We start from the raw sequence: 12941 nt of genomic DNA on the forward strand, positions 1-12941 counted from the left end.
GAAGTCCTCAGCAAAATTATTTGTCAAACAAAATGTCATGACAATGAAATAGTAGAATTTGACAATGGAACAGTGAAATTTAAATATTAAAATTACGTTACCTTATCTCCATATATGACAGTAATTAATAGCCATTGAAAGAACAGGACCTTTTCCTGGCATGCACATTACCCTTCAAGGTTATTTAATTGCTTACTCCCTCATATTCCCTTTCATTTTTAAAGTTTGGACTTTTATATGATTAGAAGAAGCTGAATTTTTTTTATTTCAAGGAAAGTACACTCACCCCACATCTCAGAGTGGAAAACACAGACAGCTAAGACTTTTTTCAAGTAATAAACTCCCAAAAAAAACCTCTCAAGCCAACTCGTTCTCCCCCTGAACCCACCAACAGAAGAAAAACACCAAAAACATCCAACTCCAAGTGATACTGGTTAATACTTTTGGGTTTACATATTTTAATATTTGGATATTCAATACATTTTCATTTACTATGTGTACATCTGCATTTCTCAAGTGACAAAGCTTCTCTTCACATGGCAAAGCACTAAAAAAATTCTGCACTACCTGCTGCAGACTAGTTTCCTTTCTGCTACATACACCCCATATACTTGAGATGATCTGATAACTTACTTCTGGTTTTGCACAATTACTGCAGCTAATGAAGTTTGTGGTTGTTTATTAGAGAGAGAAGGAAGAGCCTTTAAACCAAAAACTGTGATGCTGTATGAATCTTTCCTACTGTGGCCATTTTAAACGTCCATTTCATTACAAATCAGGAATTTCTTTCATGAGCTTCTAGAGTTTCTCTCAGAGTACACAAGTTTTAAAAAAATATTTTAAAAAAAGAAAAAAAAAAAAAAAGAAAAAACCCCAGAAAGAGCATGAGCACTCATACCACAGGTACCACTAATCATCCACAGAGACAGAGTAAACCTCTCTATTACATACACATTTGAGTACCAGCAAGCTATGCACTTACCCTACACATCCCAGAACCCTTCATTCTAAACAGTGTTTAGGTTAATGGTTGGAGTCAATCCTCTTTGAGGTCTTTCTCAACCTAAATGACTCCTATGATCTAAGGCAATGCATTTTGGGTTCTCTCACCTCAAAGAGTTGATGAAAGGCTGAAGGCAATGAACAGAAGGAGGAATGAAATGAGACTTCTAATATTTACAAGGGAAGATTTAGAGTTACAATCATAAATTAGCTTTATTCAAATTTTATTCCTTGGTATTTATAACCAGTTACAAGATAATAGTTAATTTGCCATGAGTGCAGCTGAGTATCTGCAGGAGACTAAAGCCATTAAAACCATCTGCAGACACCAAGTGGAAGTTAGTGATCCTTGGGCTACTTTTTTTCTGCTATTACCTTTGTACCTTGAAGAGGCATTGCTGCCTTTCCATCCATATAAACCTTTTCAATGTTCAACAGATACAAGTTATAAAACCGAAAGACGAAAAAGCACAAAAAAACACTCATAAAATCACTTCACATGATAAAACCAGGTTTCGCATGACAGTAAGAGCTCTGATCTTGCTCACTTTGTTTCCACGTTAGTGTATCACGAAAACCCCCAAACAACTACAGCACAGGAATAGAAAATCAAGCTCTTGAGTTAGGACCTAACTGAGCTTGCCTGAGGAAATCAGTTTCCTCACATGGATGAATTATAATGCATCTAACCACACAAATTCCAACTGTGCTGCCCTCTGCACTCCAGCGCAGTATTCACTGTATTCAATGTTTTGTCTTACTTCCATTGCCCATTGCATGACTGCACGCACCACTTGGTGCAGTATTCAGAAATGTTCGGTGTCGAGTATTATTTTCAAAAAGGAACTTTCTATGAAGTTCACAAGAAAGCTGACCTGCTTCACTTACAGTATCATTTGTGTTCAGGATCAGCATTATGCTTTCAACATGAGCAACAGGCAGTATCGAAATGGAGGCGATTATTATGGAAACTCAGGCCTTTCTTTTCCACAGCACTTAGGAAATATGTTCATTTAAATATTCAAACCACGTAATCTCCTGACTCAAAGTACAGCTTCTCCTTGAGAAGACTGAGCACTCAGCATTTTTGCAAATCAGACCAAAGCTGAGCACATGCAATCAAGATGAATGCTTGGTGCCGACCTCCAAAAAAAGCTGAGCGACATGCGAGGATCACGTGGGAAGCTGGTGGCAGAGCCCAGCACAGAATTGTGTTCTTTACAGCTGCCTCGGTCAGAAAACTATTTTTTGACTGCAATCCTTGCCCAATTCAGCTCTAGGCAGACACCTACCATGAAAACTTGGTGAAGCCAGAAGCAACTGAAAATCAGATTTCATATTCATATTGAGATCTGTCAGCATATATTATACTAACAGTTTGGCTTTAAATATTACCTTCTCCAACTTTTTACCCCTTTTATGTGGGTTGTCAGCTTTACAATTTTTCATGCATTAAATTTTCTTTTATATATATGCATGTTTCTATGTATTTATGTCTCATATATAAAAACAGGTTTCTATGTTTTATATATCTATAAAAGACTACAGTGAAAATGTTACTGAAATATTAATCAATTAGACTTTGGGATGGGGGCGATAGGGGAGTCAATTCTAAAATTTAAGCAAATAAAGTGTGAAAGAATGAAGTACTAATTTTGGAGGAAAAAAGGTCATTTGATGAAAAATTTCTCAACTAAATGTGAAATACATTTAAAACATACTGCTAATGCAACTCTGCTTTTTTAGCATCATATTTGTTGCTGAACTGCTCATTCATGAGCTTCAATACAAATGCAATGTTTAAATTATACAGCCCTAATTCAAGACTTCTGTGAACTAAAAAAAAATAAACTGTTTCAAAAAGCCAGACATTTATCATGCCGGGGAACTCAGGGTTTCACATTTTACGCCTTTCCTTTTGGGTTCCCTTCGAAGGACACTCACACTATTTATGTGCCTAGTGACAAAACACCTGATACCACTACAGAGAGCAGGTTAGCAAACCAGAAGATGTGTTGTGATCTATTGCTCTCTCTCTGTATTCATTTCACTGAGCAGAATGACTGGAAGAAACATGGGCAAAAAGTGATAGCAAATTTATTTTTTTAAAAATAAGAGTTACAGAGCTTGTTCGAGGAGAAGAAAGTCCTGATTCCTACTCCTTGGTCCCGTTTCTGTTTTGGTTTTCTGGGGTTTTTTTCAGTGGCTCTGAATCAAAATAACAAAGAATATATTGAAGAATTCACAAGGGAACTGCCCTTGCACAGCTACTGCTGGGGAGGAGAGACTGGGTAGTAACCTTCACTGCATCACCTGAACCATACCTGAGCTCTCTTTCTGGAACATATTGTATCTTACCATATAACATGAAAACTACTAATCATTCCTCCCCCCAAAAAAAGATCAGATATGATCTTGTCAAATAAACTACATTGGTTAGTTTTAATTATATTGCTGGTTAATTCCTGGTTAATCAAGACCTTGGTCAGCCTTTACAAGATTTTATCTAAGACTGGAGTTACTCTGTTAGGACTAGAATAAGCAATATCCTGCCCAAAACAATATCAAACTTCTTCTCAGTATATGTAAATTTTCCACGTGTGACAAGTCTAGGTGTGATTGTGGGGCTGCTCAATAAAAAAAGAAAAATCTACATAATCCATACAGATAACTCTGCAGATAAATAAGCCCATGAAGTTATGGACAGAAGTTGACAAACTAACCCAGTATGTTCAACTACTTTGCTGTTTCATATCCTGCTGAGCCAGAACAGGAAAGGCAAGTGTTGCATCATCAGCTCAAGAGCACAAAACAGTGAGTAATAATTAAAAAAAAAAAAAAAAAAAAGGCACAAGAGAAATGCACTTTTTATTTTCTGTGTCATTAATTGCAAAGGTACAGTTTTCTCCTTGGGTTGCTTTGTTTTCTCTTTTGTTACTTTCTACCATCACAGGCTTCTGATTTAGATCTGGTTTCTCCCCCAGTCCTGCCTTGCTTTGACTTGTTTCACATCATTCCCAAGTGCCTTCATTTTCTTCATAATATTCATTGTTTTCAATCAGTTTTAATCTGCAGTGTTGGTTTCTCATTGAGACTTTTTAAAAACAATTCTTTTTCAAATCACTTGGCTTATCATTTGTGCATTTCACACTTTTTGTAGTGTAAAATACACACGAATTTATGTGCACCTAGCTTTAGAGAGGTAAGTTTTGTCCAACCCTACCAGATTTGATCATGCCTTGAAACTTGCAGGATATATATATATATATATATATTTTTTTTTTTTTTGGTTGTGTGTTTCATCATCCTTTTTATTTCAAACAATGGGATGCAATGCCTTTTTATTCAAAGTATGGTTATACAATAACGTCCTTCCATAAAGACATTACCATCTCCATATTTAGAATGCCCAAAGTAATGGTACTACCAGAAAGGAACTTAGTACGTATTCCTCAGTTTGTAATCTCCTATGGTATCCTCCTTTTCTCCCCTTCTTTATCTCTTGGGAAGGTCAACCACTCTCACCTACAGTGTGACTTCAGCAGATCTTCATCTTATACTTTGTTACAAACACTTAGAATTATCTCCCACAGGATTGTCTGAAAAATCACAGCTAATTAATGGCGCCATTTCTAACAAAGTCAGATGCCCTCAATAGGCTTAGGTCTGTTTCAGCTTTCCTATCATAAATCTGTATGTGAAGTGGGAAATACATATTGTTCACTTTCCTAACAAAGTGAATGCTTTTCTAAAAAACCTGATCAGTGTTTACATACTTTTTTCCTTTGCTATATATATATAAGTTTGATCAGATATCAATATGCTGGAAACAGCAGTCTAAAAAGTCCACAATGATTTCCCAAGAGACTCCTTAACTTGATTCTTGGCTTATTTTCATCTAGATGCCTTTTGGGGAAGTAAGTTTACTTCTTTCACCACCATCTTCATTTCATTGGAATGGAAAGTGAACTGAATGGAACCAGGATTCTAACCACAAAGAAAAAGAAATCTACTTCAAATGAGAAGCAGAAAGTGGCAGAAACTGTGGACTACAAGTGTTTTGCAGCAAAAGTTAATCACAGCTGTACTCAAATTAGCACAGCTACAGAATTACCATCTGCATACCAGCACGCATGACATGACAACTTCATCACTTTGCTCAAATTAAAGTCCAGGATCACTGAAGTCCTCCTAAATTATTTTGTTTTCAAAGACACGTTAAATCCCTAAATTATGTCAACACTCATTGCAGAACATGATCATAATTCCATTTAAATAAGTGGTTGGCTTAGTTTGCTGATGACATCACTTAGGAAGGAAGGTGCTTTTTATTAGAATGGCTGGCACCCTGCATCCCTGCTTTCTGACTCCAATTTATCTTACCCACCTAAGTATTTTCCATCATTATTTTTCATGCACACAAAGATCTGCCATTCATTAAAGGGGCATTATTAAATTAGCATCATAATCTGTCTCTGACCCACACAACTTCAGATCAACTTTATTTTCCTTATTAATGAAGTGAATAAAGCAGACAATGCAATAATTTCAATCCACAGATATATAAACAACAGGAGCCATACAGATCAATTTCATTAGTTAAGCAGAGATAAATAACAAAAAATTAAGATATTATCTCAAGGCAGAAAGAGACCAATTTGAAGATGATATTTTATTATAGTAGTTCTAAGATGTTTTATACATTTAAAATTTTATTAGAACTTTAACAAAATCATAAAATTACAGAATCATAGAATCATTGCAGTTGGAAAAGACCTTGAAGATCATCCAATAGTCCAACTGTTAACTTCACACTGCTGTATTCACCACTAAACTATGTCCCCAAGCACCACAGCCACATGCTTCTTGAGCACTTCCAGGGATGATGATTCCACCACTTACTTCCCTGGGCAGCCAGTTCAAATGCCTGACCACCCTTTTCAGTGAAGCAGTTTTTCCTCACATCCAATCTAAACCTCCCCTGACACAACTTGAGGCCATTTTCCCTTGTCCTATCCTTGGTTATCTGGAAAAAAGACCTAACTCCATCTCACTACACTCTCAGGTAGTTGTAGAATGTGTAGGAGGCTCCCTTGAGTCTCCTTTTCTCCAGCCTGAACAACCTCAGTTCCCCCAGCTGCTCCTAGTAACATTTGCGCTCCAGACCCTTCACCAGCTCTGTCGCCTTTCTCTGGACACTCTCCAGCATCTCAAATTCTCTCTTGTCCTGAGGGGCCCAAAAATGAACACAGGATTCAAGGTGTGGCCTCACCAGTGCAGAGTACAGAAGGACAATCACTGCCCTGGTCCTGCTGGCCACACCATTGCTGAGACAGGCCAGGACACCATTGGCCTTCCTGGCTACCTGGGCACAAGCTGGCTCATGTTCAGCTGCTGTCAACCAGCACTCCCAGGTCCTTCTCCATCAGGCAGCTTTCCAGCCACTCTGCCCCAAGCCTGTGGTGCTGCACAGGGTTATTATGACCCCCAAAAAATTGTAACTAAAAGCAATAAATATTGGTTTCTCACTTTTGCATTTCTGACTGACATAAGAAATGCTTTAAATTAAAACCTTTCCAAGGTAGTGACAATGTCAGAAACAGATACCAGACATTTGCCAAAAAGGCTTCATCCCATCACACAATAAACAAGTTTCTGATTTAATAGGAAAAACAACACATTTGCAGGCAAAGAAAATTCCACTTCTTCACAATTATCTAAACAAACAGATAACATTACAAATAGGAAGCAGAAGTCTTATGGGAAAAAGCAAACAATCTCCTCATTAAAAAATGCCCTTTGCTAAGCACTTTTACATACATTAGAAAAGTGACAAGTCTGCTGATGCCATTGTGCAACCCTTATGTACATATACAAGTTGATTTTCATATACAGCAAAGCATGATAAGATATAATCAATCACCTAATTGGTATAAAGACTCAAAGGAAACTCTTTCATGTGTTCCCAGAAAGAGAAAATAATGACATCAAGTCTCTTCGCAAAACAACAGAGATGTGAAAGATTTAGCTTCATATACCATCTGTAACTGTAATGCCAGATGGATGTTTCACAGATCTTTTCTCTACAACTGCATCTAAAAATTTTTGCCACTATTGTATACAGAAAGAAAACCTCTCTGACACCTTGACACCAGTTACTTGAAAAGTTTTATTAGTAAAAACTTTAAACTATTTATATGAAGGACTACACCCAAATAACAGATGTTTCAACCACCCTACAGAAAGGGTTTTAAGAAATCCACAAAATAACATTAACCAATAAACACATTTGCAAGCTTGTTCTGAATTAACTTTTCTGCTTAATTAGTTCTAGTCCATCATCTCAAGACTAAGCTTTGACTTTACTTATGACAATGCCATGTATCTTGAATGCACCTTTGGAATCTAAACTAAAATTATTAGTTAATTTAACATGCACACAATGAATTGCTGACTCTCATGGCCACCTTGTTTAACACAGATTACTTATACTAAAGCTTTTGGTAAAATAATACATGCTTCTTTAAGAGTCATTCAACACGCCTTATGACTAACAAAGCTTACTTTCCTACAGATTTCTGCCATATGGTTGGTTGACCTTGTAAAGCTCTTCCCATGCCTGAGACATAGATGAAATCACCCTAACCTATGGCAACTTCCTCAGTTCAGCCACTAATAATGTCTCTCTCCTCTTTACTTAACTTTCTGTCATTATAAATGTCCTTTTAAGATATTTATTCCTCCTCCCTTTGAGATATTTGCCAATACTGAAAAGGGCTAATAATTCAAAATTAACAAGTGATGAAACCCTGGGACAGTCAAATGCTGTAATCATAATTGCTTTTACTGCAAAAACAAGTTTAATATTGAACTTCTAAAGGTCCAGTGGTCATCTTTCAAAGAGAAGGATATCTCAGTAGGTTTGACATCAAGTAGAATTTCTTCATGGGAAGGGCTGTTAAACATTGGTGGTGGGGTCACCATCCCTGGAGGTGCTCAAGAAACAACTTAGGATGGCACTCAGTGACAAGGTGGTGGTCAGTAAAGGATTGGACTCTATGATCTCAGAGGTCTTTTACAACTTCTGGTCTATAGGGAAACAATTGCACCTTTTCTCTCATTTGTGCTGTACTACACACAGAAGAGAAGCTGCAGTGAATCACAGAAAACCCGAATTTCTGGAAGCACACAGCTAAGGCACTACTTTGCCTGGAAATTAAGAGTGATATTGAATCTCCTACTGGTTTGACCTAACTAGCCTCTCGCTAAAACTTTAAAACAAGCAATTGTTTGTTCTTCAAAAAGTGCTAGACCTCACAAGTTAATGCTTAAGCGTTCCCCTAGGCTTGAACTCCATCAGCCAGCAGTGTTAATTAGGCTGAGCTAGGCAAATCCATCAGGAACACACCTTTAAAGGCTGGACTAGACAAGACTGAACACTAATATAAATTGAGTGGATAAATTTATTAGCATAACCACCTAGCAAATATCCCACTAGGCTTGTAAGCATGAAGGCCTATAAAGTGCAATAATATAAACAGATTAAAGGTTTATTGAAACAAAAAATAGTGGTGACACATTGTGCTAAGTGAATACACACCAGTTAAACCCAACATAAGCTTTGCCTTTAATTGGATATAGGCTACCATCTTTTAGCATCACTTAAACAATAAAGGTCTAGCTTTAATATCTCTATGATATGATGGCATTATCTCTATGATGAAACCTCCAGCAAGTTATTACCTGTAACTGGCTTTGGTCTGAACTGATGATGACAATTCTGCAGTGGAGTTAAGGACACTGTAGCCAGACCAAATGCAGTAGTGGTGAGTGGTATTGCACCCACAGCACCCTGTAACACGGCCTAACTTTTTACCAAGGGACCATCTAAGCTGCCACAGATAATGGCAAAAGGCAATCCATTTAAAAGGGTAAGACTATGCACAGAAAACTGAGGTTTAAGTGACAAACAACAACTTGCGCCAACTGCACCAATGTGAGTTCCCCTTCTCCACACTAAGCAAGATTTTCATTCTAACTCAGAAGAAAGGGCAGCTCATTATCCTTTGGACATTTCAGCAACATATGGGTGAATGGTTATGGACTAGGGTACACTGGGTGTCATGCAAGCAGAAACTTGTATTCTCCTCTTACTACAGTTTCAGGTGCAAAACTCGCAGAACCACAGGGTATAACAGCACCCACAGTGCACAGACTACTGAACACAAGGAGTATTCATTTAGTATTTCTATTTCTAAAAAAAAGCTATATAGAATAAATCTAGATTATTTTCTGCCCAAGTTCTCCAGCTTTTTGCAGTTGTGCAGTTTTATTTGAGGTTATCACACAACTGGGAAATCTTGCTGCCTGAAACTTTGAACAGACTGAAATGCTGTGGTTTTTCTAGAACTATCTTATTGGAAACAATCCTTACATTCAAACCCCACATTAAGTATGTGCCAAGCTGGCTGTTTTAGGCTTGTCTTCCATCCATCTCCTATGTAAGGGCAAAGTTTTCCAAGTGTGAAACAATCCAAAGCATTGGTTATATATTTTACATGTCATGCTAAAATCCTAATTAAATTACCAGACAATTATTCAATTATTTCCCCTTAACTTTTGCAAAATAATGTGGATTTCAGTCTCCCTCAACCCACACTACTGCCTTTCAGAGTTTAAATCCAGAACTAAATGCAATGACCACACTACACAAAGTTTAACAAATGCATACTTTAATAGTTTTCTATTTTTTTTTTCATCATCCAACAAGTAGTCCAAATAAGCTGCAGATTTCATAGGAGAATTTTCAGGGGACTGTAGAAAACAATGTCCTGATAGTTCTTAACTACATTTTTACATTAACTACATAACTATGGCACAAAAAATAAACAGAAAAGACACAGCAGTACTCTTAACAAAACAAAATGTATTTCTACAGACTGGCCTTCTCTTATGCAAGTTAAGGCCAGATACCAATTGTGTGCATGTGGCTTCCCATGAATGATGCAACCAACAGCAGAATTCCAGTCTTATCAGAGACCTGAATGCTTTCCCAAAGACAATACACTCGGGTTTTCTTACTACTGAATCTTTCTTGCCTTGTCAAGTCATGAAACCTTGGCTCCAACCTGATGAATGCACAGATTCAATAGAATTTGAAAACAGACAGATTTCCTAACATTGGCTATAATGTCATGATCCTTATTCATGAAGAAAAACAATAAAACAAAATTTAAAAGTAATGTAAAAAAGTGGAAAGCAAAACCTTTAAAAGGCACTATACTCACCATTCCTTCACTGATTTAATATCATTCTAGAAAACTTAAGAGATGTTAGATATGCAGCTCTCATTCATCTAGCAGAAGGCACTTATTTCTAACTCTAACTTATAACCTGAAGCCTAGCAGAGTTTTGAGGTTGGGACAAAGGGAGCACTGGTATTATTAAATCAGTATTAAATTAGAACTTAGACTAGAGTCGAAACAGTCCATCCTTGCAGCCTCCTCCTGCTATTCAACATACAGTAACTGTGGTTGTAGCTAAAAAATGTTTTAAGTCAACTGAAAATAAGAGAAGCATTCTGCTGCATTTTTAATTTTGCTGTATCTTTATGGCCAAGCTTTGCTTGCAGTCTTTGCAAGTCAACTGTTTCAAGCAGATGGGAAATCAAAACAGTACTCAAAATAGAGGCAAAAAATTGTTTTTAAGGCAGTGAAATGAAGAAAGCATTACTCTACTGAATCTCAGTTATGCTACAAAGCACTCTCTAAAGATCCTATGAAATAAAACTAAAAGACTTAAAACCTGAATAAAAAAAATACAGGCTAGAAATATATGTGTCTTGCCATTTTACAGGATGATTATTGGAATATTAATTTTCCAACCTACTTCCAAAATTCCAACTCATATTCTAACTCACCCTCTTTAAGTTCTTATCTGTGATGAATTCACTCTTTCAACATTTGCAGCCTTCTTGCCAAATAATAACAGAACTTCACTGTATTTAACTCTTTAATATATTACTATTATGTGCAAAATGTTCTATATTTCATAAAAGAAAAAAAATTGAGTGAGGATACTGGGAGTTTCACTCCCTCTGCTGAGAATGTAACTGGGGAAACTGTAAAACCTAGGGGTTTTTTTCTTCATTCTGCAGAATTGGGGCAGAGGGAAGGAAAGGCAACGCACTAAAGAAACTCCAGATTTTTTTCATATTAAAAGTTTATCTGAAAGGTCATTTTAGAACCATTATATAATTCCTCAAACCTCACTCTTGCCTAGTAAACCTGCGGACAAGAAAGTTTTGCCACCTATCCCAAAAGTGGACAACAAATACACATTTCTGGTCTCTTCTCAGTTCTTTGCAGGACAATTCCCTATTTCCATTCAGGAAAGCCAGAAAGAATAAGCACATTACAAAGGAATGTCACTGCTTAACTCCTGACATATTCTCTTTATATCTTAGTCTTCATGGTAGCTAAAATCACCATGCTTCCTCAATAAGTTCATGCTACAACTAGATGACTTTCTTGTGAAGAAATGAGGAAGGCACAAGAGATGTACCTCAGAACAGTCTGTACACACACCTACTGACACCAACCTCTTCAACAAATCTCAAAAACCTATACAGTTTGATCTTTTTGTTTACATTTTTGCACCAAAGGACATGGCTAAGAACACTGAAGTTTACAACAATTACCTAAGAGTGAACATGAGGAGCCAGGAATTAAACTGCAACATCTCTCATGCAAACAATTATCATGTTCTAGATCAGACTAAACTTGTTTCCACAGAAATGAACTATCCCCCTTATGATCATATTTGAGGAGCTGGTCCTTAACGTAGCTAGATATGACATGTCAGTACATAATAAAGATTTCAAGGGTGGAAATACTTAACAAAGAGACTAGAGGTTCAGAAAGAAACTAAATGAGGTTCTCAACCCAAGAAGCAATTTCAAGAGATACTAGGGGTTGTATTTCCACAGAAAATGTTTCCTTCAGACTTGAAACAAGTAACCTTAGGCCCTTTCATTAACTTCCAGCATACTACAGATGTATTTGATTTAGGAAGTTGTGTCAACATGACTTCAGTAAAGTTATCTTGCTTTTCAATAAACACAGTCAAAATGAAATTTCTCACAAGGATTCTAACATTTCAGTTACATTAATTGCAAATTCATAAATCTTTCTCTAGTCTCCAATGCCAATTTTGCCCCACCCACACTTCATGGAGAACTTAGATAAATAAGCCAAACAGGCAAGAAAGTCTCACACGTTTGAGCTTCATGTACATTAAATGCACTTTATGCAAACATTCAGTTATGTAAACATTTATTAATAATTTCCTTATATTTAAATTAAAAATTCAAATGGAAATACAAGGTTTGACACAAGGGTTGTTTTAATTAGTGCAAAGAAATTAATTTTTGTTAAATGTCAGCCCATTTAAACAACCAGAGCTTATGTTTGGGTTTTGAGGGGAGAGGAGGGGGAAAAAAAAGCCATACAGCAGTATTGGTGAGAGAAGCAAGATGCCCATACCAAGCACACTAAGAAATGTGGAGATGTCTCACTGCAAAAAGACAGTTTTAGTTTTAGCAGTATCTTGGCACGGGTGGAAGTGAATTAGCATTACAGCAAGCAAGGGAATTCATCTGAAAAGCAAAACCTACAGACATGTAGTCTGTATTAGCAATGATACATACCAAGCTGCTCCAGCAAGACCTTGCCACTTAGAACAGAATATTTTCGTGCTCCAGCCACACAGACCCCAGAGACTCAACCCACGTTTCCTGATTTCTACAACAAAGAGTGTTCATTAGCTACCAGCATCATCAGGAATGCAGTACTACAGTAACCATACCTAAAGAAACCTTTCATCTAGTTTGGGAAAAACAAAAGTATGGTGAGACTGGTACGACAAGTTAATCAACTTTT

At 36.9% G+C, this 12941-nt stretch overlaps 1 protein-coding gene across 4 annotated transcripts in view; it reads right to left on the bottom strand.

Annotated features, from left to right (window-relative positions):
- NCOA2 (nuclear receptor coactivator 2) overlaps window positions 1-12941 on the bottom strand; it is a 189176-nt gene that overhangs the window by 132315 nt on the left and 43920 nt on the right. Inside the window, exon 3 of one of the 4 annotated variants that reach the window (XM_083877664.1) lies at window positions 12710-12803. The exons of the other annotated variants lie outside the window; for them this stretch is intronic. The gene's annotated coding sequence lies outside the window, so the exon portion shown is untranslated. The remainder of the gene's footprint in view (window positions 1-12709; window positions 12804-12941) is intronic. 4 annotated transcript variants of the gene reach the window in all.

The sequence above is a fragment of the Zosterops lateralis genome (assembly GCF_965231275.1).
Source record: "Zosterops lateralis genome assembly, chromosome: 1".
NCBI lineage: Eukaryota > Metazoa > Chordata > Aves > Passeriformes > Zosteropidae > Zosterops > Zosterops lateralis.